The sequence below is a fragment of the Leuresthes tenuis genome, unplaced genomic scaffold, assembly GCF_036924035.1.
Source record: "Leuresthes tenuis unplaced genomic scaffold, fLeuTen1.0.hap1 SCAF_1, whole genome shotgun sequence".
In the NCBI taxonomy this organism is placed as follows: domain Eukaryota; kingdom Metazoa; phylum Chordata; class Actinopteri; order Atheriniformes; family Atherinopsidae; genus Leuresthes; species Leuresthes tenuis.
In genome coordinates this window covers 29898935-29926203 of record NW_027325355.1, presented here as the reverse complement: position 1 = coordinate 29926203, position 27269 = coordinate 29898935, and positions in this window count along the sequence as shown.

The window sequence follows — 27269 nt, the reverse complement described above, 5'->3', positions numbered from 1 at the left end:
TTTCGGTTTCACGGTAATGTTCCGTCTCTGGTCCACGGTAATGTTCCGTCTCTGGTCCACAATAATGTTGTGTTTCTGTTTCACGGTAATGTTTCGTTTCTGGTCCACGATAATGTTCTGTTTCGGTTTCACGGTAATGTTCCGTTTCTGGTACACGATAATGTTCTGTTTCGGTTTCACGGTAATGTTCCGTCTCTGGTCCACGGTAATGTTCCGTCTCTGGTCCATGATAATGTTGTGTTTCTGTTTCACGGTAATGTTTCGTTTCTGGTCCACGATAATGTTCTGTTTCGGTTTCACGGTAATGTTCCGTTTCTGGTACACGATAATGTACTGTTTCGGTTTCACGGTAATGTTCCGTCTCTGGTCCACGGTAATGTTCCGTCTCTGGTCCACAATAATGTTGTGTTTCTGTTTCACGGTAATGTTCCGTTTCTGGTCCATGATAATGTTCTGTTTCACGGTAATGTTCTGTCTCTGGTCCACGCTAATGTTCTGTTTCTGTTTCACGGTAATGTTCCGTTTCTGGTCCACGATAATGTTGTGTTTCTGTTTCACGGTAATGTTCCGTTTCTGGTCCACGATAATGTTGTGTTTCTGTTTCACGGTAATGTTCTGTTTCACAGTAATGTTCTGTCTCTGGTCCACGCTAATGTTCTGTTTCTGTTTCACGGTAATGTTCAGTTTCTGTTCCACGATAATGTTGTGTTTCTGTTTCACGGTAATGTTCCGTTTTTGGTCCATGATAATGTTCTGTTTCTGTTTCACGGTAATGTTCCGTTTCTGGTCCATGATAATGTTCTGTTTCACGGTAATGTTCTGTCTCTGGTCCATGGTAATGTTCTGTCTCTGGTCCACGGTGATGTTCGGTTTCAAGGTAAAGTTCGGTCTCTGGTCCACAGTAATGTTCTGTTTCTTTTTCACGGTAATGTTCTGTTTCTGGTGCACGATAATGTTGTGTTTCTGTTTCACGGTAATGTTCCGTTTCTGGTCCACGGTAATGTTGTGTTTCTGTTTCACGGTAATGTTTCATTTCTGGTCCACAATAATGTTCTGTTTCACGATAATGTTCCGTTTCTGGTCCACAATAATGTTGTTTCTTTTTCACGGTAATGTTCCGTTTCTGGTCCACGATAATGTTGTTTTTCTGTTTCACGGTAATTTTCCGTTTCTGGTCCACGATAATGTTCTGTTTCGGTTTCACGGTAATGTTCCGTTTCTTGTCCACGATAATGTTCTGTTTCGGTTTCACGGTAATGTTCCGTCTCTGGTCCACGGTAATGTTCCGTCTCTGGTCCACGATAATGTTCTGTTTCTGTTTCATGGTAATGTTATGTTTCTGGTCCATGATAATTTTCTGTTTCACGGTAATGTTCTGTCTCTGGTCCACGCTAATGTTCTGTTTCTGTTTCACGGTAATGTTCTGTCTCTGGTCCACGCTAATGTTCTGTTTCTGTTTCACGGTAATGTTCTGTTTCTGGTCCACGGTAATGTTCTGTTTCTGTTTCACGGTAATGTTCTGTTTCTGGTCCACGATAATGTTGTGTTTCTGTTTCACTGTAATGTTCCGTTTCTGGTCCACGATAATGTTCTGTTTCGGTTTCACGGTAATGTTCCGTTTCTGGTACACGATAATGTTCTGTTTCGGTTTCACGGTAATGTTCCGTCTCTGGTCCACGGTAATGTTCCGTCTCTGGTCCATGATAATGTTGTGTTTCTGTTTCACGGTAATGTTTCGTTTCTGGTCCACGATAATGTTCTGTTTCGGTTTCACGGTAATGTTCCGTTTCTGGTACACGATAATGTACTGTTTCGGTTTCACGGTAATGTTCCGTCTCTGGTCCACGGTAATGTTCCGTCTCTGGTCCACAATAATGTTGTGTTTCTGTTTCACGGTAATGTTCCGTTTCTGGTCCATGATAATGTTCTGTTTCACGGTAATGTTCTGTCTCTGGTCCACGCTAATGTTCTGTTTCTGTTTCACGGTAATGTTCCGTTTCTGGTCCACGATAATGTTGTGTTTCTGTTTCACGGTAATGTTCCGTTTCTGGTCCACGATAATGTTGTGTTTCTGTTTCACGGTAATGTTCTGTTTCACAGTAATGTTCTGTCTCTGGTCCACGCTAATGTTCTGTTTCTGTTTCACGGTAATGTTCAGTTTCTGTTCCACGATAATGTTGTGTTTCTGTTTCACGGTAATGTTCCGTTTTTGGTCCATGATAATGTTCTGTTTCTGTTTCACGGTAATGTTCCGTTTCTGGTCCATGATAATGTTCTGTTTCACGGTAATGTTCTGTCTCTGGTCCATGGTAATGTTCTGTCTCTGGTCCACGGTGATGTTCGGTTTCAAGGTAAAGTTCGGTCTCTGGTCCACAGTAATGTTCTGTTTCTTTTTCACGGTAATGTTCTGTTTCTGGTCCACGATAATGTTGTGTTTCTGTTTCACGGTAATGTTCCGTTTCTGGTCCACGGTAATGTTGTGTTTCTGTTTCACGGTAATGTTTCATTTCTGGTCCACAATAATGTTCTGTTTCACGATAATGTTCCGTTTCTGGTCCACAATAATGTTGTTTCTTTTTCACGGTAATGTTCCGTTTCTGGTCCACGATAATGTTGTTTTTCTGTTTCACGGTAATTTTCCGTTTCTGGTCCACGATAATGTTCTGTTTCGGTTTCACGGTAATGTTCCGTTTCTTGTCCACGATAATGTTCTGTTTCGGTTTCACGGTAATGTTCCGTCTCTGGTCCACGGTAATGTTCCGTCTCTGGTCCACGATAATGTTCTGTTTCTGTTTCATGGTAATGTTATGTTTCTGGTCCATGATAATTTTCTGTTTCACGGTAATGTTCTGTCTCTGGTCCACGCTAATGTTCTGTTTCTGTTTCACGGTAATGTTCTGTCTCTGGTCCACGCTAATGTTCTGTTTCTGTTTCACGGTAATGTTCTGTTTCTGGTCCACGGTAATGTTCTGTTTCTGTTTCACGGTAATGTTCTGTTTCTGGTCCACGATAATGTTGTGTTTCTGTTTCACGGTAATGTTCCGTTTCTGGTCCACGGTAATGTTGTGTTTCTGTTTCACGGTAATGTTCCATTTCTGGTCCACAATAATGTTCTGTTTCATGATAATGTTCCGTTTCTGGTCCACAATAATGTTGTGTTTCTTTTTCACGGTAATGTTCCGTTTCTGGTCCACGATAATGTTGTGTTTCTTTTTCACGGTAATGTTCCGTTTCTGGTCCACGATAATGTTGTTTTTCTGTTTCACGGTAATTTTCCGTTTCTGGTCCACGATAATGTTCTGTTTCGATTTCACGGTAATGTTCCGTTTCTGGTCCACGATAATGTTCTGTTTCGGTTTCACGGTAATGTTCCGTCTCTGGTCCACGGTAATGTTCCGTCTCTGGTCCACAATAATGTTGTGTTTCTGTTTCACGGTAATGTTTCGTTTCTGGTCCACGATAATGTTCTGTTTCGGTTTCACGGTAATGTTCCGTTTCTGGTACACGATAATGTTCTGTTTCGGTTTCACGGTAATGTTCCGTCTCTGGTCCATGATAATGTTGTGTTTCTGTTTCACGGTAATGTTTCGTTTCTGGTCCACGATAATGTTCTGTTTCGGTTTCACGGTAATGTTCCGTTTCTGGTACACGATAATGTACTGTTTCGGTTTCACGGTAATGTTCCGTCTCTGGTCCACGGTAATGTTCCGTCTCTGGTCCACAATAATGTTGTGTTTCTGTTTCACGGTAATGTTCCGTTTCTGGTCCATGATAATGTTCTGTTTCACGGTAATGTTCTGTCTCTGGTCCACGCTAATGTTCTGTTTCTGTTTCACGGTAATGTTCCGTTTCTGGTCCACGATAATGTTGTGTTTCTGTTTCACGGTAATGTTCCGTTTCTGGTCCACGATAATGTTGTGTTTCTGTTTCACGGTAATGTTCTGTTTCACAGTAATGTTCTGTCTCTGGTCCACGCTAATGTTCTGTTTCTGTTTCACGGTAATGTTCAGTTTCTGTTCCACGATAATGTTGTGTTTCTGTTTCACGGTAATGTTCCGTTTTTGGTCCATGATAATGTTCTGTTTCTGTTTCACGGTAATGTTCCGTTTCTGGTCCATGATAATGTTCTGTTTCACGGTAATGTTCTGTCTCTGGTCCATGGTAATGTTCTGTCTCTGGTCCACGGTGATGTTCGGTTTCAAGGTAAAGTTCGGTCTCTGGTCCACAGTAATGTTCTGTTTCTTTTTCACGGTAATGTTCTGTTTCTGGTCCACGATAATGTTGTGTTTCTGTTTCACGGTAATGTTCCGTTTCTGGTCCACGGTAATGTTGTGTTTCTGTTTCACGGTAATGTTTCATTTCTGGTCCACAATAATGTTCTGTTTCACGATAATGTTCCGTTTCTGGTCCACAATAATGTTGTTTCTTTTTCACGGTAATGTTCCGTTTCTGGTCCACGATAATGTTGTTTTTCTGTTTCACGGTAATTTTCCGTTTCTGGTCCACGATAATGTTCTGTTTCGGTTTCACGGTAATGTTCCGTTTCTTGTCCACGATAATGTTCTGTTTCGGTTTCACGGTAATGTTCCGTCTCTGGTCCACGGTAATGTTCCGTCTCTGGTCCACGATAATGTTCTGTTTCTGTTTCATGGTAATGTTATGTTTCTGGTCCATGATAATTTTCTGTTTCACGGTAATGTTCTGTCTCTGGTCCACGCTAATGTTCTGTTTCTGTTTCACGGTAATGTTCTGTCTCTGGTCCACGCTAATGTTCTGTTTCTGTTTCACGGTAATGTTCTGTTTCTGGTCCACGGTAATGTTCTGTTTCTGTTTCACGGTAATGTTCTGTTTCTGGTCCACGATAATGTTGTGTTTCTGTTTCACGGTAATGTTCCGTTTCTGATCCACGGTAATGTTGTGTTTCTGTTTCACGGTAATGTTCCATTTCTGGTCCACAATAATGTTCTGTTTCATGATAATGTTCCGTTTCTGGTCCACAATAATGTTGTGTTTCTTTTTCACGGTAATGTTCCGTTTCTGGTCCACGATAATGTTGTTTTTCTGTTTCACGGTAATTTTCCGTTTCTGGTCCACGATAATGTTCTGTTTCGGTTTCACGATAATGTTCCGTTTCTGGTCCACGATAATGTTCTGTTTCGGTTTCACGGTAATGTTCCGTCTCTGGTCCACGGTAATGTTCCGTCTCTGGTCCACAATAATGTTGTGTTTCTGTTTCACGGTAATGTTTCGTTTCTGGTCCACGATAATGTTCTGTTTCGGTTTCACGGTAATGTTCCGTTTCTGGTACACGATAATGTTCTGTTTCGGTTTCACGGTAATGTTCCGTCTCTGGTCCACGGTAATGTTCCGTCTCTGGTCCATGATAATGTTGTGTTTCTGTTTCACGGTAATGTTTCGTTTCTGGTCCACGATAATGTTCTGTTTCGGTTTCACGGTAATGTTCCGTTTCTGGTACACGATAATGTACTGTTTCGGTTTCACGGTAATGTTCCGTCTCTGGTCCACGGTAATGTTCCGTCTCTGGTCCACAATAATGTTGTGTTTCTGTTTCACGGTAATGTTCCGTTTCTGGTCCATGATAATGTTCTGTTTCACGGTAATGTTCTGTCTCTGGTCCACGCTAATGTTCTGTTTCTGTTTCACGGTAATGTTCCGTTTCTGGTCCACTATAATGTTTTGTTTCTGTTTCACGGTAATGTTCCGTTTCTGGTCCACGATAATGTTGTGTTTCTGTTTCACGGTAATGTTCTGTTTCACAGTAATGTTCTGTCTCTGGTCCACGCTAATGTTCTGTTTCTGTTTCACGGTAATGTTCAGTTTCTGTTCCACGATAATGTTGTGTTTCTGTTTCACGGTAATGTTCCGTTTTTGGTCCATGATAATGTTCTGTTTCTGTTTCACGGTAATGTTCCGTTTCTGGTCCATGATAATGTTCTGTTTCACGGTAATGTTCTGTCTCTGGTCCATGGTAATGTTCTGTCTCTGGTCCACGGTGATGTTCGGTTTCAAGGTAAAGTTCGGTCTCTGGTCCACAGTAATGTTCTGTTTCTTTTTCACGGTAATATTCTGTTTCTGGTCCACGATAATGTTGTGTTTCTGTTTCACGGTAATGTTCCGTTTCTGGTCCACGGTAATGTTGTGTTTCTGTTTCACGGTAATGTTTCATTTCTGGTCCACAATAATGTTCTGTTTCACGATAATGTTCCGTTTCTGGTCCACAATAATGTTGTTTCTTTTTCACGGTAATGTTCCGTTTCTGGTCCACGATAATGCTGTTTTTCTGTTTCACGGTAATTTTCCGTTTCTGGTCCACGATAATGTTCTGTTTCGGTTTCACGGTAATGTTCCGTTTCTTGTCCACGATAATGTTCTGTTTCGGTTTCACGGTAATGTTCCGTCTCTGGTCCACGGTAATGTTCCGTCTCTGGTCCACGATAATGTTCTGTTTCTGTTTCATGGTAATGTTATGTTTCTGGTCCATGATAATTTTCTGTTTCACGGTAATGTTCTGTCTCTGGTCCACGCTAATGTTCTGTTTCTGTTTCACGGTAATGTTCTGTCTCTGGTCCACGCTAATGTTCTGTTTCTGTTTCACGGTAATGTTCTGTTTCTGGTCCACGGTAATGTTCTGTTTCTGTTTCACGGTAATGTTCTGTTTCTGGTCCACGATAATGTTGTGTTTCTGTTTCACGGTAATGTTCCGTTTCTGGTCCACGGTAATGTTGTGTTTCTGTTTCACGATAATGTTCCATTTCTGGTCCACAATAATGTTCTGTTTCATGATAATGTTCCGTTTCTGGTCCACAATAATGTTGTGTTTCTTTTTCACGGTAATGTTCCGTTTCTGGTCCACGATAATGTTGTTTTTCTGTTTCACGGTAATTTTCCGTTTCTGGTCCACGATAATGTTCTGTTTCGGTTTCACGGTAATGTTCCGTTTCTGGTCCACGATAATGTTCTGTTTCGGTTTCACGGTAATGTTCCGTCTCTGGTCCACGGTAATGTTCCGTCTCTGGTCCACAATAATGTTGTGTTTCTGTTTCACGGTAATGTTTCGTTTCTGGTCCACGATAATGTTCTGTTTCGGTTTCACGGTAATGTTCCGTTTCTGGTACACGATAATGTTCTGTTTCGGTTTCACGGTAATGTTCCGTCTCTGGTCCATGATAATGTTGTGTTTCTGTTTCACGGTAATGTTTCGTTTCTGGTCCACGATAATGTTCTGTTTCGGTTTCACGGTAATGTTCCGTTTCTGGTACACGATAATGTACTGTTTCGGTTTCACGGTAATGTTCCGTCTCTGGTCCACGGTAATGTTCCGTCTCTGGTCCACAATAATGTTGTGTTTCTGTTTCACGGTAATGTTCCGTTTCTGGTCCATGATAATGTTCTGTTTCACGGTAATGTTCTGTCTCTGGTCCACGCTAATGTTCTGTTTCTGTTTCACGGTAATGTTCCGTTTCTGGTCCACGATAATGTTGTGTTTCTGTTTCACGGTAATGTTCCGTTTCTGGTCCACGATAATGTTGTGTTTCTGTTTCACGGTAATGTTGTGTTTCACAGTAATGTTCTGTCTCTGGTCCACGCTAATGTTCTGTTTCTGTTTCATGGTAATGTTCAGTTTCTGTTCCACGATAATGTTGTGTTTCTGTTTCACGGTAATGTTCCGTTTTTGGTCCATGATAATGTTCTGTTTCTGTTTCACGGTAATGTTCCGTTTCTGGTCCATGATAATGTTCTGTTTCACGGTAATGTTCTGTCTCTGGTCCATGGTAATGTTCTGTCTCTGGTCCACGGTGATGTTCGGTTTCAAGGTAAAGTTCGGTCTCTGGTCCACAGTAATGTTCTGTTTCTTTTTCACGGTAATGTTCTGTTTCTGGTCCACGATAATGTTGTGTTTCTGTTTCACGGTAATGTTCCGTTTCTGGTCCACGGTAATGTTGTGTTTCTGTTTCACGGTAATGTTTAATTTCTGGTCCACAATAATGTTCTGTTTCACGATATTGTTCCGTTTCTGGTCCACAATAATGTTGTTTCTTTTTCACGGTAATGTTCCGTTTCTGGTCCACGATAATGTTGTTTTTCTGTTTCACGGTAATTTTCCGTTTCTGGTCCACGATAATGTTCTGTTTCGGTTTCACGGTAATGTTCCGTTTCTTGTCCACGATAATGTTCTGTTTCGGTTTCACGGTAATGTTCCGTCTCTGGTCCACGGTAATGTTCCGTCTCTGGTCCACGATAATGTTCTGTTTCTGTTTCATGGTAATGTTATGTTTCTGGTCCATGATAATTTTCTGTTTCACGGTAATGTTCTGTCTCTGGTCCACGCTAATGTTCTGTTTCTGTTTCACGGTAATGTTCTGTCTCTGGTCCACGCTAATGTTCTGTTTCTGTTTCACGGTAATGTTCTGTTTCTGGTCCACGGTAATGTTCTGTTTCTGTTTCACGGTAATGTTCCGTTTCTGGTCCACGATAATGTTGTTTTTCTGTTTCACGGTAATTTTCCGTTTCTGGTCCACGATAATGTTCTGTTTCGGTTTCACGGTAATGTTCCGTTTCTGGTCCACGATAATGTTCTGTTTCGGTTTCACGGTAATGTTCCGTCTCTGGTCCACGGTAATGTTCCGTCTCTGGTCCACAATAATGTTGTGTTTCTGTTTCACGGTAATGTTTCGTTTCTGGTCCACGATAATGTTCTGTTTCGGTTTCACGGTAATGTTCCGTTTCTGGTACACGATAATGTTCTGTTTCGGTTTCACGGTAATGTTCCGTCTCTGGTCCACGGTAATGTTCCGTCTCTGGTCCATGATAATGTTGTGTTTCTGTTTCACGGTAATGTTTCGTTTCTGGTCCACGATAATGTTCTGTTTCGGTTTCACGGTAATGTTCCGTTTCTGGTACACGATAATGTACTGTTTCGGTTTCACGGTAATGTTCCGTCTCTGGTCCACGGTAATGTTCCGTCTCTGGTCCACAATAATGTTGTGTTTCTGTTTCACGGTAATGTTCCGTTTCTGGTCCATGATAATGTTCTGTTTCTCGGTAATGTTCTGTCTCTGGTCCACGCTAATGTTCTGTTTCTGTTTCACGGTAATTTTCCGTTTCTGGTCCACGATAATGTTGTGTTTCTGTTTCACGGTAATGTTCCGTTTCTGGTCCACGATAATGTTGTGTTTCTGTTTCACGGTAATGTTCTGTTTCACAGTAATGTTCTGTCTCTGGTCCACGCTAATGTTCTGTTTCTGTTTCACGGTAATGTTCAGTTTCTGTTCCACGATAATGTTGTGTTTCTGTTTCACGGTAATGTTCCGTTTTTGGTCCATGATAATGTTCTGTTTCTGTTTCACGGTAATGTTCCGTTTCTGTTTCACGGTAATGTTCCGTTTTTGGTCCATGATAATGTTCTGTTTCTGTTTCACGGTAATGTTCCGTTTCTGGTCCATGATAATGTTCTGTTTCACGGTAATGTTCTGTCTCTGGTCCATGGTAATGTTCTGTCTCTGGTCCACGGTGATGTTCGGTTTCAAGGTAAAGTTCGGTCTCTGGTCCACAGTAATGTTCTGTCTCTGGCCAACGGTAATGTTCTGTCTCTGGTCCACGGTAATGTTCTGTCTCTGGTCCACGGTAATGTTCTGTCTCTGGTCCACGGTAATGTTCTGTCTCTGGTCCACGGTAATGTTCGATCTCTGGTCCACGATAATGTTCGGTTTCACGGTAATGTTCCGTCTCTGGTCCACGATAATGTTCTGTTTCTGTTTCACGGCTATGTTCCATTTCTGGTCCACGATAATTTTGTGTTTCTGTTTCACGGTAATGTTCCGTTTCTGGTCCACGATAATGTTCTGTTTCGGTTTCACGGTAATGTTCTGTCTCTGGTCCACGGTAATGTTCCGTCTCTGGTCCACGATAATGTTCGGTTTCACGGTAATGTTCCGTCTCTGGTCCACGATAATGTTCTGTTTCTGTTTCACGGCTATGTTCCATTTCTGGTCCACGATAATTTTGTGTTTCTGTTTCACGGTAATGTTCCGTTTCTGGTCCACGATAATGTTCTGTTTCGGTTTCACGGTAATGTTCTGTCTCTGGTCCACGGTAATGTTCCGTCTCTGGTACACGATAATGTTCTGTTTTTGTTTCACGGTAATATTCCGTTTCTGGTCCACGATAATGTTGTGTTTCTGTTTCACGGTAATGTTCCGTCTCTGGTCCACGATAATGTTCGGTTACACGATAATGTTCTGTCTCTGGCCCACGATAATGTTCCGTCTCTGGTCCACGATAATGCTCCGTCTCTGGTCCACGATAATGTTCTGTCTCTGGTCCACGATAATGTTCCGTTTCTGGTCCACGATAATGTTCTGTTTCGGTTTCACGGTAATGTTCTGTCTCTGGTCCAAGATAATGTTCCGTTTCTGGTCCACGATAATGTTGTGTTTCTGTTTCACGGTAATGTTCCGTTTCTGGTCCATGATAATTTTCTGTTTCAAGGTAATGTTCTGTCTCTGGTCCACGCTAATGTTCTGTTTCTGTTTCACGGTAATGTTCCGTTTCTGGTCCACGATAATGTTGTGTTTCTGTTTCACGGTAATGTTCTGTCTCTGGTCCACGGTAATGTTCTGTTTCTTTTTCACGGTAATGTTCTGTTTCTGGTCCACGATAATGTTGTGTTTCTGTTTCACGGTAATGTTCCGTTTCTGGTCCATGATAATGTTCTGTTTCACGGTAATGTTCTGTCTCTGGTCCATGGTAAAGTTCTGTCTCTGGTCCACGGTGATGTTCGGTTTCAAGGTAAAGTTCGGTCTCTGGTCCACAGTAAAATTCTGTCTCTTGTCCACGGTAATGTTCTGTCTCTGGTCCACGGTAATGTTCTGTCTCTGGTCCACGGTAATGTTCTGTCTCTGGTCCACGGTAATGTTTCGTTTCTGGTCCACGATAATGTTCTGTTTCGGTTTCACGGTAATGTTCCGTTTCTGGTACACGATAATGTTCTGTTTCGGTTTCACGGTAATGTTCCGTCTCTGGTCCACGGTAATGTTCCGTCTCTGGTCCATGATAATGTTGTGTTTCTGTTTCACGGTAATGTTTCGTTTCTGGTCCACGATAATGTTCTGTTTCGGTTTCACGGTAATGTTCCATTTCTGGTACACGATAATGTACTGTTTCGGTTTCACGGTAATGTTCCGTCTCTGGTCCACGGTAATGTTCCGTCTCTGGTCCACAATAATGTTGTGTTTCTGTTTCACGGTAATGTTCCGTTTCTGGTCCATGATAATGTTCTGTTTCACGGTAATGTTCTGTCTCTGGTCCACGCTAATGTTCTGTTTCTGTTTCACGGTAATGTTCTGTTTCGGTTTCACGGTAATGTTCTGTCTCTGGTCCAAGATAATGTTCCGTTTCTGGTCCACGATAATGTTGTGTTTCTGTTTCACGGTAATGTTCCGTTTCTGGTCCATGATAATTTTCTGTTTCAAGGTAATGTTCTGTCTCTGGTCCACGCTAATGTTCTGTTTCTGTTTCACGGTAATGTTCCGTTTCTGGTCCACTATAATGTTGTGTTTCTGTTTCACGGTAATGTTCTGTCTCTGGTCCACGGTAATGTTCTGTTTCTTTTTCACGGTAATGTTCTGTTTCTGGTCCACGATAATGTTGTGTTTCTGTTTCACGGTAATGTTCCGTTTCTGGTCCATGATAATGTTCTGTTTCACGGTAATGTTCTGTCTCTGGTCCATGGTAAAGTTCTGTCTCTGGTCCACGGTGATGTTCGGTTTCAAGGTAAAGTTCGGTCTCTGGTCCACAGTAAAATTCTGTCTCTTGTCCACGGTAATGTTCTGTCTCTGGTCCACGGTAATGTTCTGTCTCTGGTCCACGGTAATGTTCTGTCTCTGGTCCACGGTAATGTTCTGTCTCTGGTCCACGGTAATGTTCGATCTCTGGTCCACGATAATGTTCGGTTTCTCTTTCACGGCTATGTTCCATTTCTGGTCCACGATAATTTTGTGTTTCTGTTTCACGGTAATGTTCCGTCTCTGGTCCACGATAATGTTCTGTTTCTCTTTCACGGCTATGTTCCATTTCTGGTCCACGGTAATTTTGTGTTTCTGTTTCACGGTAATGTTCCGTTTCTGGTCCACGATAATGTTCTGTTTCGGTTTCACGGTAATGTTCTGTCTCTGGTCCACGGTAATGTTCCGTCTCTGGTACACGATAATGTTGTGTTTCTGTTTCACGGTAATGTTCCGTCTCTGGTCCACGATAATGTTCGGTTACACGGTAATGTTCTGTCTCTGGCCCACGATAATGTTCCGTCTCTGGTCAACGATAATGCTCCGTCTCTGGTCCACGATAATGTTCTGTCTCTGTTCCACGATAATGTTCCGTTTCTGGTCCACGATAATGTTCTGTTTCGGTTTCACGGTAATGTTCTGTCTCTGGTCCAAGATAATGTTCCGTTTCTGGTCCACGATAATGTTGTGTTTCTGTTTCACGGTAATGTTCCGTTTCTGGTCCATGATAATTTTCTGTTTCACGGTAATGTTCTGTCTCTGGTCCATGCTAATGTTCTGTTTCTGTTTCACGGTAATGTGCCGTTTCTGGTCCACTATAATGTTGTGTTTCTGTTTCACGGTAATGTTCTGTCTCTGGTCCACGGTAATGTTCTGTTTCTTTTTCACGGTAATGTTCTGTTTCTGGTCCACGATAATGTTGTGTTTCTGTTTCACGGTAATGTTCCGTTTCTGGTCCACGGTAATGTTGTGTTTCTGTTTCACGGTAATGTTTCATTTCTGGTCCACAATAATGTTCTGTTTCACGATAATGTTCCGTTTCTGGTCCACAATAATGTTGTTTCTATTTCACGGTAATGTTCCGTTTCTGGTCCACGATAATGTTGTTTTTCTGTTTCACGGTAATTTTCCGTTTCTGGTCCACGATAATGTTCTGTTTCGGTTTCACGGTAATGTTTTGTTTCTTGTCCACGATAATGTTCTGTTTCGGTTTCACGGTAATGTTCCGTCTCTGGTCCACGGTAATGTTCCGTCTCTGGTCCACGATAATGTTCTGTTTCTGTTTCATGGTAATGTTATGTTTCTGGTCCATGATAATTTTCTGTTTCACGGTAATGTTCTGTCTCTGGTCCACGCTAATGTTCTGTTTCTGTTTCACGGTAATGTTCTGTCTCTGGTCCACGCTAATGTTCTGTTTCTGTTTCACGGTAATGTTCTGTTTCTGGTCCACGGTAATGTTCTGTTTCTGTTTCACGGTAATGTTCTGTTTCTGGTCCACGATAATGTTGTGTTTCTGTTTCACGGTAATGTTCCGTTTCTGGTCCACGGTAATGTTGTGTTTCTGTTTCACGGTAATGTTCCATTTCTGGTCCACAATAATGTTCTGTTTCATGATAATGTTCCGTTTCTGGTCCACAATAATGTTGTGTTTCTTTTTCACGGTAATGTTCCGTTTCTGGTCCACGATAATGTTGTTTTTCTGTTTCACGGTAATTTTCCGTTTCTGGTCCACGATAATGTTCTGTTTCGGTTTCACGGTAATGTTCCGTTTCTGGTCCACGATAATGTTCTGTTTCGGTTTCACGGTAATGTTCCGTCTCTGGTCCACGGTAATGTTCCGTCTCTGGTCCACAATAATGTTGTGTTTCTGTTTCACGGTAATGTTTCGTTTCTGGTCCACGATAATGTTCTGTTTCGGTTTCACGGTAATGTTCCGTTTCTGGTACACGATAATGTTCTGTTTCGGTTTCACGGTAATGTTCCGTCTCTGGTCCACGGTAATGTTCCGTCTCTGGTCCATGATAATGTTGTGTTTCTGTTTCACGGTAATGTTTCGTTTCTGGTCCACGATAATGTTCTGTTTCGGTTTCACGGTAATGTTCCGTTTCTGGTACACGATAATGTACTGTTTCGGTTTCACGGTAATGTTCCGTCTCTGGTCCACGGTAATGTTCCGTCTCTGGTCCACAATAATGTTGTGTTTCTGTTTCACGGTAATGTTCCGTTTCTGGTCCATGATAATGTTCTGTTTCACGGTAATGTTCTGTCTCTGGTCCACGCTAATGTTCTGTTTCTGTTTCACGGTAATGTTCCGTTTCTGGTCCACGATAATGTTGTGTTTCTGTTTCACGGTAATGTTCCGTTTCTGGTCCACGATAATGTTGTGTTTCTGTTTCACGGTAATGTTCTGTTTCACAGTAATGTTCTGTCTCTGGTCCACGCTAATGTTCTGTTTCCGTTTCACGGTAATGTGCCGTTTCTGGTCCACTATAATGTTGTGTTTCTGTTTCACGGTAATGTTCTGTCTCTGGTCCACGGTAATGTTCTGTTTCTTTTTCACGGTAATGTTCTGTTTCTGGTCCACGATAATGTTGTGTTTCTGTTTCACGGTAATGTTCCGTTTCTGGTCCACGGTAATGTTGTGTTTCTGTTTCACGGTAATGTTTCATTTCTGGTCCACAATAATGTTCTGTTTCACGATAATGTTCCGTTTCTGGTCCACAATAATGTTGTTTCTATTTCACGGTAATGTTCCGTTTCTGGTCCACGATAATGTTGTTTTTCTGTTTCACGGTAATTTTCCGTTTCTGGTCCACGATAATGTTCTGTTTCGGTTTCACGGTAATGTTTTGTTTCTTGTCCACGATAATGTTCTGTTTCGGTTTCACGGTAATGTTCCGTCTCTGGTCCACGGTAATGTTCCGTCTCTGGTCCACGATAATGTTCTGTTTCTGTTTCATGGTAATGTTATGTTTCTGGTCCATGATAATTTTCTGTTTCACGGTAATGTTCTGTCTCTGGTCCACGCTAATGTTCTGTTTCTGTTTCACGGTAATGTTCTGTCTCTGGTCCACGCTAATGTTCTGTTTCTGTTTCACGGTAATGTTCTGTTTCTGGTCCACGGTAATGTTCTGTTTCTGTTTCACGGTAATGTTCTGTTTCTGGTCCACGATAATGTTGTGTTTCTGTTTCACGGTAATGTTCCGTTTCTGGTCCACGGTAATGTTGTGTTTCTGTTTCACGGTAATGTTCCATTTCTGGTCCACAATAATGTTCTGTTTCATGATAATGTTCCGTTTCTGGTCCACAATAATGTTGTGTTTCTTTTTCACGGTAATGTTCCGTTTCTGGTCCACGATAATGTTGTTTTTCTGTTTCACGGTAATTTTCCGTTTCTGGTCCACGATAATGTTCTGTTTCGGTTTCACGGTAATGTTCCGTTTCTGGTCCACGATAATGTTCTGTTTCGGTTTCACGGTAATGTTCCGTCTCTGGTCCACGGTAATGTTCCGTCTCTGGTCCACAATAATGTTGTGTTTCTGTTTCACGGTAATGTTTCGTTTCTGGTCCACGATAATGTTCTGTTTCGGTTTCACGGTAATGTTCCGTTTCTGGTACACGATAATGTTCTGTTTCGGTTTCACGGTAATGTTCCGTCTCTGGTCCACGGTAATGTTCCGTCTCTGGTCCATGATAATGTTGTGTTTCTGTTTCACGGTAATGTTTCGTTTCTGGTCCACGATAATGTTCTGTTTCGGTTTCACGGTAATGTTCCGTTTCTGGTACACGATAATGTACTGTTTCGGTTTCACGGTAATGTTCCGTCTCTGGTCCACGGTAATGTTCCGTCTCTGGTCCACAATAATGTTGTGTTTCTGTTTCACGGTAATGTTCCGTTTCTGGTCCATGATAATGTTCTGTTTCACGGTAATGTTCTGTCTCTGGTCCACGCTAATGTTCTGTTTCTGTTTCACGGTAATGTTCCGTTTCTGGTCCACGATAATGTTGTGTTTCTGTTTCACGGTAATGTTCCGTTTCTGGTCCACGATAATGTTGTGTTTCTGTTTCACGGTAATGTTCTGTTTCACAGTAATGTTCTGTCTCTGGTCCACGCTAATGTTCTGTTTCCGTTTCACGGTAATGTTCAGTTTCTGTTCCACGATAATGTTGTGTTTCTGTTTCACGGTAATGTTCCGTTTTTGGTCCATGATAATGTTCTGTTTCTGTTTCACGGTAATGTTCCGTTTCTGGTCCATGATAATGTTCTGTTTCACGGTAATGTTCTGTCTCTGGTCCATGGTAATGTTCTGTCTCTGGTCCACGGTGATGTTCGGTTTCAAGGTAAAGTTCGGTCTCTGGTCCACAGTAATGTTCTGTCTCTGGCCAACGGTAATGTTCTGTCTCTGGTCCACGGTAATGTTCTGTCTCTGGTCCACGGTAATGTTCTGTCTCTGGTCCACGGTAATGTTCTGTCTCTGGTCCACGGTAATGTTCGATCTCTGGTCCACGATAATGTTCGGTTTCACGGTAATGTTCCGTCTCTGGTCCACGATAATGTTCTGTTTCTGTTTCACGGCTATGTTCCATTTCTGGTCCACGATAATTTTGTGTTTCTGTTTCACGGTAATGTTCCGTTTCTGGTCCACGATAATGTTCTGTTTCGGTTTCACGGTAATGTTCTGTCTCTGGTCCACGGTAATGTTCCGTCTCTGGTCCACGATAATGTTCCGTTTCACGGTAATGTTCCGTCTCTGGTCCACGATAATGTTCTGTTTCTGTTTCACGGCTATGTTCCATTTCTGGTCCACGATAATTTTGTGTTTCTGTTTCACGGTAATGTTCCGTTTCTGGTCCACGATAATGTTCTGTTTCGGTTTCACGGTAATGTTCTGTCTCTGGTCCACGGTAATGTTCCGTCTCTGGTACACGATAATGTTCTGTTTTTGTTTCACGGTAATATTCCGTTTCTGGTCCACGATAATGTTGTGTTTCTGTTTCACGGTAATGTTCCGTCTCTGGTCCACGATAATGTTCGGTTACACGATAATGTTCTGTCTCTGGCCCACGATAATGTTCCGTCTCTGGTCCACGATAATGCTCCGTCTCTGGTCCACGATAATGTTCTGTCTCTGGTCCACGATAATGTTCCGTTTCTGGTCCACGATAATGTTCTGTTTCGGTTTCACGGTAATGTTCTGTCTCTGGTCCAAGATAATGTTCCGTTTCTGGTCCACGATAATGTTGTGTTTCTGTTTCACGGTAATGTTCCGTTTCTGGTCCATGATAATTTTCTGTTTCACGGTAATGTTCTGTCTCTGGTCCACGCTAATGTTCTGTTCTGTTTCACGGTAATGTGCCGTTTCTGGTCCACTATAATGTTGTGTTTCTGTTTCACGGTAATGTTCTGTCTCTGGTCCACGGTAATGTTCTGTTTCTTTTTCACGGTAATGTTCTGTTTCTGGTCCACGATAATGTTGTGTTTCTGTTTCACGGTAATGTTCCGTTTCTGGTCCACGGTAATGTTGTGTTTCTGTTTCACGGTAATGTTTCATTTCTGGTCCACAATAATGTTCTGTTTCACGATAATGTTCCGTTTCTGGTCCACAATAATGTTGTGTTTCTTTTTCACGGTAATGTTCCGTTTCTGGTCCACGATAATGTTGTTTTTCTGTTTCACGGTAATTTTCCGTTTCTGGTCCACGATAATGTTCTGTTTCGGTTTCACGGTAATGTTCCGTCTCTGGTCCACGGTAATGTTCCATCTCTGGTCCACGATAATGTTCTGTTTCTGTTTCATGGTAATGTTATGTTTCTGGTCCATGATAATTTTCTGTTTCACGGTAATGTTCTGTCTCTGGTCCACGCTAATGTTCTGTTTCTGTTTCACGGTAATGTTCTGTCTCTGGTCCACGCTAATGTTCTGTTTCTGTTTCACGGTAATGTTCTGTTTCTGGTCCACGGTAATGTTCTGTTTCTGTTTCACGGTAATGTTCTGTTTCTGGTCCACGATAATGTTGTGTTTCTGTTTCACGGTATTGTTCCGTTTCTGGTCCACGGTAATGTTGTGTTTCTGTTTCACGGTAATGTTCCATTTCTGGTCCACAATAATGTTCTGTTTCATGATAATGTTCCGTTTCTGGTCCACGATAATGTTCTGTTTCGGTTTCATGGTAATGTTCCGTTTCTGGTCCACGATAATGTTCTGTTTCACGGTAATGTTCTGTCTCTGGTCCACGCTAATGTTCTGTTTCTGTTTCACGGTAATGTTCCGTTTCTGGTCCACGATAATGTTGTGTTTCTGTTTCACGGCTATGTTCCATTTCTGGTCCACGATAATTTTGTGTTTCTGTTTCACGGTAATGTTCCGTTTCTGGTCCACGATAATGTTCTGTTTCGGTTTCACGGTAATGTTCTGTCTCTGGTCCACGGTAATGTTCCGTCTCTGGTACACGATAATGTTCTGTTTTTGTTTCACGGTAATGTTCCGTTTCTGGTCCACGATAATGTTCTGTTTCACGATAATGTTCCGTTTCTGGTCCACAATAATGTTGTGTTTCTTTTTCACGGTAATGTTCCGTTTCTGGTCCACGATAATGTTGTTTTTCTGTTTCACGGTAATTTTCCGTTTCTGGTCCACCATAATGTTCTGTTTCGGTTTCACGGTAATGTTCCGTTTCTGGTCCACGATAAGTTTCTCTTTCGGTTTCACGGTAATGTTCCGTCTCTGGTCCACGGTAATGTTCCGTCTCTGGTCCACGATAATGTTCTGTTTCTGTTTCATGGTAATGTTATGTTTCTGGTCCATGATAATTTTCTGTTTCACGGTAATGTTCTGTCTCTGGTCCACGCTAATGTTCTGTTTCTGTTTCACGGTAATGTTCTGTCTCTGGTCCACGCTAATGTTCTGTTTCTGTTTCACGGTAATGTTCTGTTTCTGGTCCACGATAATGTTGTGTTTCTGTTTCACGGTAATGTTTCGTTTCTGGTCCACGATAATGTTCTGTTTTGGTTTCACGGTAATGTTCCGTCTCTGGTCCATGGTAATGTTCCGTCTCTGGTCCACGAAAATGTTCTGTTTCAGTTTCACGGTAATGTTCCGTCTCTGGTCCACGGTAATGTTCCGTCTCTGGTCCACGAAAATGTTGTGTTTCTGTTTCACGGTAATGTTCCGTTTCTGGTCCATGATAATGTTGTGTTTCTGTTTCACGGTAATGTTTAGTTTCTGGTCCACGATAATGTTCTGTTTCGGTTTCATGGTCATGTTCCGTTTCTGGTCCACGATAATGTATTGTTTCTGTTTCACGGTAATGTTCCGTTTCTGGTCCACGATAATGTTGTGTTTCTGTTTCACGGTAATGTTCTGTTTCACGGTAATGTTCTGTCTCTGGTCCACGTTAATGTTCTTTTTCTGTTTCACGGTAATGTTCCGTTTCTGGTCCACGATAATGTATTGTTTCTGTTTCACGGTAATGTTCCGTTTCTGGTCCACGATAATGTTGTGTTTCTGTTTCACGGTAATGTTTCGTTTCTGGTCCACGATAATGTTCTGTTTTGGTTTCACGGTAATGTTCCGTTTCTGGTCCACGGTAATGTTGTGTTTCTGTTTCACGGTAATGTTCCATTTCTGGTCCACAATAATGTTCTGTTTCATGATAATGTTCCGTTTCTGGTCCACAATAATGTTGTGTTTCTTTTTCACGGTAATGTTCCGTCTCTGGTCCACAATAATGTTGTGTTTCTGTTTCACGGTAATGTTCCGTTTCTGGTCCATGATAATGTTCTGTTTCACGGTAATGTTCTGTCTCTGGTCCACGCTAATGTTCTGTTTCTGTTTCACGGTAATGTTCCGTTTCTGGTCCACGATAATGTTGTGTTTCTGTTTCACGGTAATGTTCCGTTTCTCGTCCACGATAATGTTGTGTTTCTGTTTCACGGTAATGTTCTGTTTCACAGAAATGTTCTGTCTCTGGTCCACGCTAATGTTCTGTTTCTGTTTCACGGTAATGTTCAGTTTCTGTTCCACGATAATGTTGTGTTTCTGTTTCACGGTAATGTTCCGTTTTTGGTCCATGATAATGTTCTGTTTCTGTTTCACGGTAATGTTCCGTTTCTGGTCCATGATAATGTTCTGTTTCACGGTAATGTTCTGTCTCTGGTCCATGGTAATGTTCTGTCTCTGGTCCACGGTGATGTTCGGTTTCAAGGTAAAGTTCGGTCTCTGGTCCACAGTAAAATTCTGTCTCTGGTCCACGGTAATGTTCTGTCTCTGGTCCACGGTAATGTTCTGTCTCTGGTCCACGGTAATGTTCTGTCTCTGGTCCACGGTAATGTTCTGTCTCTGGTCCACGGTAATGTTCGATCTCTGGTCCACGATAATGTTCGGTTTCTCTTTCACGGCTATGTTCCATTTCTGGTCCACGATAATTTTGTGTTTCTGTTTCACGGTAATGTTCCGTCTCTGGTCCACGATAATGTTCTGTTTCTCTTTCACGGCTATGTTCCATTTCTGGTCCACGATAATTTTGTGTTTCTGTTTCACGGTAATGTTCCGTTTCTGGTCCACGATAATGTTCTGTTTCGGTTTCACGGTAATGTTCTGTCTCTGGTCCACGGTAATGTTCCGTCTCTGGTACACGATAATGTTGTGTTTCTGTTTCACGGTAATGTTCCGTCTCTGGTCCACGATAATGTTCGGTTACACGGTAATGTTCTGTCTCTGGCCCACGATAATGTTCCGTCTCTGGTCCACGATAATGCTCCGTCTCTGGTCCACGATAATGTTCTGTCTCTGTTCCACGATAATGTTCCGTTTCTGGTCCACGATAATGTTCTGTTTCGGTTTCACGGTAATGTTCTGTCTCTGGTCCAAGATAATGTTCCGTTTCTGGTCCACGATAATGTTGTGTTTCTGTTTCACGGTAATGTTCCGTTTCTGGTCCATGATAATTTTCTGTTTCACGCTAATGTTCTGTCTCTGGTCCACGCTAATGTTCTGTTTCTGTTTCACGGTAATGTGCCGTTTCTGGTCCACTATAATGTTGTGTTTCTGTTTCACGGTAATGTTCTGTCTCTGGTCCACGGTAATGTTCTGTTTCTTTTTCACGGTAATGTTCTGTTTCTGGTCCACGATAATGTTGTGTTTCTGTTTCACGGTAATGTTCCGTTTCTGGTCCACGGTAATGTTGTGTTTCTGTTTCACGGTAATGTTTCATTTCTCGTCCACAATAATGTTCTGTTTCACGATAATGTTCCGTTTCTGGTCCACAATAATGTTGTTTCTTTTTCACGGTAATGTTCCGTTTCTGGTCCACGATAATGTTGTTTTTCTGTTTCACGGTAATTTTCCGTTTCTGGTCCACGATAATGTTCTGTTTCGGTTTCACGGTAATGTTCCGTTTCTTGTCCACGATAATGTTCTGTTTCGGTTTCACGGTAATGTTCCGTCTCTGGTCCACGGTAATGTTCCGTCTCTGGTCCACGATAATGTTCTGTTTCTGTTTCATGGTAATGTTATGTTTCTGGTCCATGATAATTTTCTGTTTCACGGTAATGTTCTGTCTCTGGTCCACGCTAATGTTCTGTTTCTGTTTCACGGTAATGTTCTGTCTCTGGTCCACGCTAATGTTCTGTTTCTGTTTCACGGTAATGTTCTGTTTCTGGTCCACGGTAATGTTCTGTTTCTGTTTCACGGTAATGTTCTGTTTCTGGTCCACGATAATGTTGTGTTTCTGTTTCACGGTAATGTTCCGTTTCTGGTCCACGGTAATGTTGTGTTTCTGTTTCACGGTAATAATCCATTTCTGGTCCACAATAATGTTCTGTTTCATGATAATGTTCCGTTTCTGGTCCACAATAATGTTGTGTTTCTTTTTCACGGTAATGTTCCGTTTCTGGTCCACGATAATGTTGTTTTTCTGTTTCACGGTAATTTTCCGTTTCTGGTCCACGATAATGTTCTGTTTCGGTTTCACGGTAATGTTCCGTTTCTGGTCCACGATAATGTTCTGTTTCGGTTTCACGGTAATGTTCCGTCTCTGGTCCACAATAATGTTGTGTTTCTGTTTCACGGTAATGTTTCGTTTCTGGTCCACGATAATGTTCTGTTTCGGTTTCACGGTAATGTTCCGTCTCTGGTCCACGGTAATGTTCCGTCTCTGGTCCATGATAATGTTGTGTTTCTGTTTCACGGTAATGTTTCGTTTCTGGTCCACGATAATGTTCTGTTTCGGTTTCACGGTAATGTTCCGTTTCTGGTACACGATAATGTACTGTTTCGGTTTCACGGTAATGTTCCGTCTCTGGTCCACGGTAATGTTCCGACTCTGGTCCACAATAATGTTGAGTTTCTGTTTCACGGTAATGTTCCGTTTCTGGTCCATGATAATGTTCTGTTTCACGGTAATGTTCTGTCTCTGGTCCACGCTAATGTTCTGTTTCTGTTTCACGGTAATGTTCCGTTTCTGGTCCACGATAATGTTGTGTTTCTGTTTCACGGTAATGTTCCGTTTCTGGTCCACGATAATGTTGTGTTTCTGTTTCACGGTAATGTTCTGTTTCACAGTAATGTTCTGTCTCTGGTCCACGCTAATGTTCTCTTTCTGTTTCACGGTAATGTTCAGTTTCTGTTCCACGATAATGTTGTGTTTCTGTTTCACGGTAATGTTCCGTTTTTGGTCCATGATAATGTTCTGTTTCTGTTTCACGGTAATGTTCCGTTTCTGGTCCATGGTAATGTTCTGTCTCTGGTCCACGGTGATGTTCGGTTTCAAGGTAAAGTTCGGTCTCTGGTCCACAGTAATGTTCTGTCTCTGGCCAACGGTAATGTTCTGTCTCTGGTCCACGGTAATGTTCTGTCTCTGGTCCACGGTAATGTTCTGTCTCTGGTCCACGGTAATGTTCTGTCTCTGGTCCACGGTAATGTTCGATCTCTGGTCCACGATAATGTTCGGTTTTACGGTAATGTTCCGTCTCTGGTCCACGATAATGTTCTGTTTCTGTTTCACGGCTATGTTCCATTTCTGGTCCACGATAATTTTGTGTTTCTGTTTCACGGTAATGTTCCGTTTCTGGTCCACGATAATGTTCTGTTTCGGTTTCACGGTAATGTTCTGTCTCTGGTCCACGGTAATGTTCCGTCTCTGGTCCACGATAATGTTCGGTTTCACGGTAATGTTCCGTCTCTGGTCCACGATAATGTTCTGTTTCTGTTTCACGGCTATGTTCCATTTCTGGTCCACGATAATTTTGTGTTTCTGTTTCACGGTAATGTTCCGTTTCTGGTCCACGATAATGTTCTGTTTCGGTTTCACGGTAATGTTCTGTCTCTGGTCCACGGTAATGTTCCGTCTCTGGTACACGATAATGCTCTGTTTTTGTTTCACGGTAATATTCCGTTTCTGGTCCACGATAATGTTATGTTTCTGTTTCACGGTAATGTTCCGTCTCTGGTCCACGATAATGTTCGGTTACACGATAATGTTCTGTCTCTGGCCCACGATAATGTTCCGTCTCTGGTCCACGATAATGCTCCGTCTCTGGTCCACGATAATGTTCTGTCTCTGGTCCACGATAATGTTCCGTTTCTGGTCCACGATAATGTTCTGTTTCGGTTTCACGGTAATGTTCTGTCTCTGGTCCAAGATAATGTTCCGTTTCTGGTCCACGATAATGTTTAGTTTCTGTTTCACGGTAATGTTCCGTTTCTGGTCCATGATAATTTTCTGTTTCACGGTAATGTTCTGTCTCTGGTCCACGCTAATGTTCTGTTTCTGTTTCACGGTAATGTGCCGTTTCTGGTCCACTATAATGTTGTGTTTCTGTTTCACGGTAATGTTCTGTCTCTGGTCCACGGTAATGTTCTGTTTCTTTTTCACGGTAATGTTCTGTTTCTGGTCCACGATAATGTTGTGTTTCTGTTTCACGGTAATGTTCCGTTTCTGGTCCATGATAATGTTCTGTTTCACGGTAATGTTCTGTCTCTGGTCCATGGTAATGTTCTGTCTCTGGTCCACGGTGATGTTCGGTTTCAAGGTAAAGTTCGGTCTCTTGTCCACAGTAAAATTCTGTCTCTGGTCCACGGTAATGTTCTGTCTCTGGTCCACGGTAATGTTCTGTCTCTGGTCCACGGTAATGTTCTGTCTCTGGTCCACGGTAATGTTCTGTCTCTGGTCCACGGTAATGTTCGATCTCTGGTCCACGATAATGTTCGGTTTCTCTTTCACGGCTATGTTCCATTTCTGGTCCACGATAATTTTGTGTTTCTGTTTCACGGTAATGTTCCGTCTCTGGTCCACGATAATGTTCTGTTTCTCTTTCACGGCTATGTTCCATTTCTGGTCCACGATAATTTTGTGTTTCTGTTTCACGGTAATGTTCCGTTTCTGGTCCACGATAATGTTCTGTTTCGGTTTCACGGTAATGTTCTGTCTCTGGTCCACGGTAATGTTCCGTCTCTGGTACACGATAATGTTGTGTTTCTGTTTCACGGTAATGTTCCGTCTCTGGTCCACGATAATGTTCGGTTACACTGTAATGTTCTGTCTCCGGCCCACGATAATGTTCCGTCTCTGGTCCACGATAATGCTCCGTCTCTGGTCCACGATAATGTTCTGTCTCTGGTCCACGATAATGTTCCGTTTCTGGTCCACGATAATGTTCTGTTTCGGTTTCACGGTAATGTTCTGTCTCTGGTCCAAGATAATGTTCCGTTTCTGGTCCACGATAATGTTGTGTTTCTGTTTCACGGTAATGTTCCGTTTCTGGTCCATGATAATTTTCTGTTTCACGGTAATGTTCTGTCTCTGGTCCACGCTAATGTTCTGTTTCTGTTTCACGGTAATGTGCCGTTTCTGGTCCACTATAATGTTGTGTTTCTGTTTCACGGTAATGTTCTGTCTCTGGTCCACGGTAATGTTCTGTTTCTTTTTCACGGTAATGTTCTGTTTCTGGTCCACGATAATGTTGTGTTTCTGTTTCACGTTAATGTTCCGTTTCTGGTCCACGGTAATGTTGTGTTTCTGTTTCACAGTAATGTTTCATTTCTGGTCCACAATAATGTTCTGTTTCACGATAATGTTCCGTTTCTGGTCCACAATAATGTTGTTTCTTTTTCACGGTAATGTTCCGTTTCTGGTCCACGATAATGTTGTTTTTCTGTTTCACGGTAATTTTCCGTTTCTGGTCCACGATAATTTGTGTTTCTGTTTCACGGTAATGTTCCGTTTCTGGTCCATGATAATTTTCTGTTTCACGGTAATGTTCTGTCTCTGGTCCACGCTAATGTTCTGTTTCTGTTTCACGGTAATGTGCCGTTTCTGGTCCACTATAATGTTGTGTTTCTGTTTCACGGTAATGTTCTGTCTCTGGTCCACGGTAATGTTCTGTTTCTTTTTCACGGTAATGTTCTGTTTCTGGTCCACGATAATGTTGTGTTTCTGTTTCACGTTAATGTTCCGTTTCTGGTCCACGGTAATGTTGTGTTTCTGTTTCACGGTAATGTTTCATTTCTGGTCCACAATAATGTTCTGTTTCACGATAATGTTCCGTTTCTGGTCCACAATAATGTTGTTTCTTTTTCACGGTAATGTTCCGTTTCTGGTCCACGATAATGTTGTTTTTCTGTTTCACGGTAATTTTCCGTTTCTGGTCCACGATAATGTTCTGTTTCGGTTTCACGGTAATGTTCCGTTTCTTGTCCACGATAATGTTCTGTTTCGGTTTCACGGTAATGTTCCGTCTCTGGTCCACGGTAATGTTCCGTCTCTGGTCCACGATAATGTTCTGTTTCTGTTTCATGGTAATGTTATGTTTCTGGTCCATGATAATTTTCTGTTTCACGGTAATGTTCTGTCTCTGGTCCACGCTAATGTTCTGTTTCTGTTTCACGGTAATGTTCTGTCTCTGGTCCACGCTAATGTTCTGTTTCTGTTTCACGGTAATGTTCTGTTTCTGGTCCACGGTAATGTTCTGTTTCTGTTTCACGGTAATGTTCTGTTTCTGGTCCACGATAATGTTGTGTTTCTGTTTCACGGTAATGTTCCGTTTCTGGTCCACGGTAATGTTGTGTTTCTGTTTCACGGTAATGTTCCATTTCTGGTCCACAATAATGTTCTGTTTCATGATAATGTTCCGTTTCTGGTCCACAATAATGTTGTGTTTCTTTTTCACGGTAATGTTCCGTTTCTGGTCCACGATAATGTTGTTTTTCTGTTTCACGGTAATTTTCCGTTTCTGGTCCACGATAATGTTCTGTTTCGGTTTCACGGTAATGTTCCGTTTCTGGTCCACGATAATGTTCTGTTTCGGTTTCACGGTAATGTTCCGTCTCTGGTCCACGGTAATGTTCCGTCTCTGGTCCACAATAATGTTGTGTTTCTGTTTCACGGTAATGTTTCGTTTCTGGTCCACGATAATGTTCTGTTTAGGTTTCACGGTAATGTTCTGTCTCTGGTACATGATAATGTTCCGTCTCTGGTCCACGATAATGTTCTGTCTCTGATCCACGATAATGTTCTGTCTCTGGTCCACGATAATGTTCCGTTTCTGGTCCACGATAATGTTCTGTTTCGGTTTCACGGTAATGTTCCGTTTCTAGTCCACGATAATGTTCTGTTTCTGTTTCACGGTAATGTTCCGTTTCTGGTCAATGATAATGTTCTGTTTCAGGGTAATGTTCTGTCCCTGGTCCATGGTAATGTTCTGTCTCTGGTCCACGATAATGTTCGATTTCTGGTCGACGATAATGTTCGGTTTCACGGTAATGTTCCGTCTCTGGTCCACGATAATGTTCGGTTTCACGGTAATGTTCCATTTCTGGTCCACGGTATTGTTCTGTCTCTAGTCCACGATAATGTTCGATTTCTGGTCCACGATAATGTTCGGTTTCACGGTAATGTTCTGTCTCTGGTCCACGGTAATGTTCGGTTTCACGGTAATGTTACGTCTCTGGTCCACGATAATGTTGTGTTTCTGGTCCACGATAATATTCAGTTTCACGATAATGTTCCGTTTCTGGTCAACGATAATGTTCTGTTTAGGTTTCACGGTAATGTTCTGTCTCTGGTCCACGATAATGTTCCGTCTCTGGTCCACGATAATGTTCTGTCTCTTATCCACGATAATATTCTGTCTCTGGTCCACGATAATGTTCCGTTTCTGGTCCACGATAATGTTCTGTCTCTGGTCCCCGATAATGTTCTGTCTCTGGTCCATGGTAATGTTCGATCTCTGGTCCACGATAATGTTCGGTTTCACGGTAATGTTCCGTCTCTGGTCCACGATAATGTTCTGTTTCTGTTTCACGGAAATGTTCCGTTTCTGGTCCACGATAATTTTGTGTTTCTGTTTCACGGTAATGTTCCGTTTCTGGTCCACGATAATGTTCTGTTTCGGTTTCACGGTAATGTTCTGTCTCTGGTCCACGGTAATGTTCTGTGTCTGGCCCACGATAATGTTCGGTTTCACGGT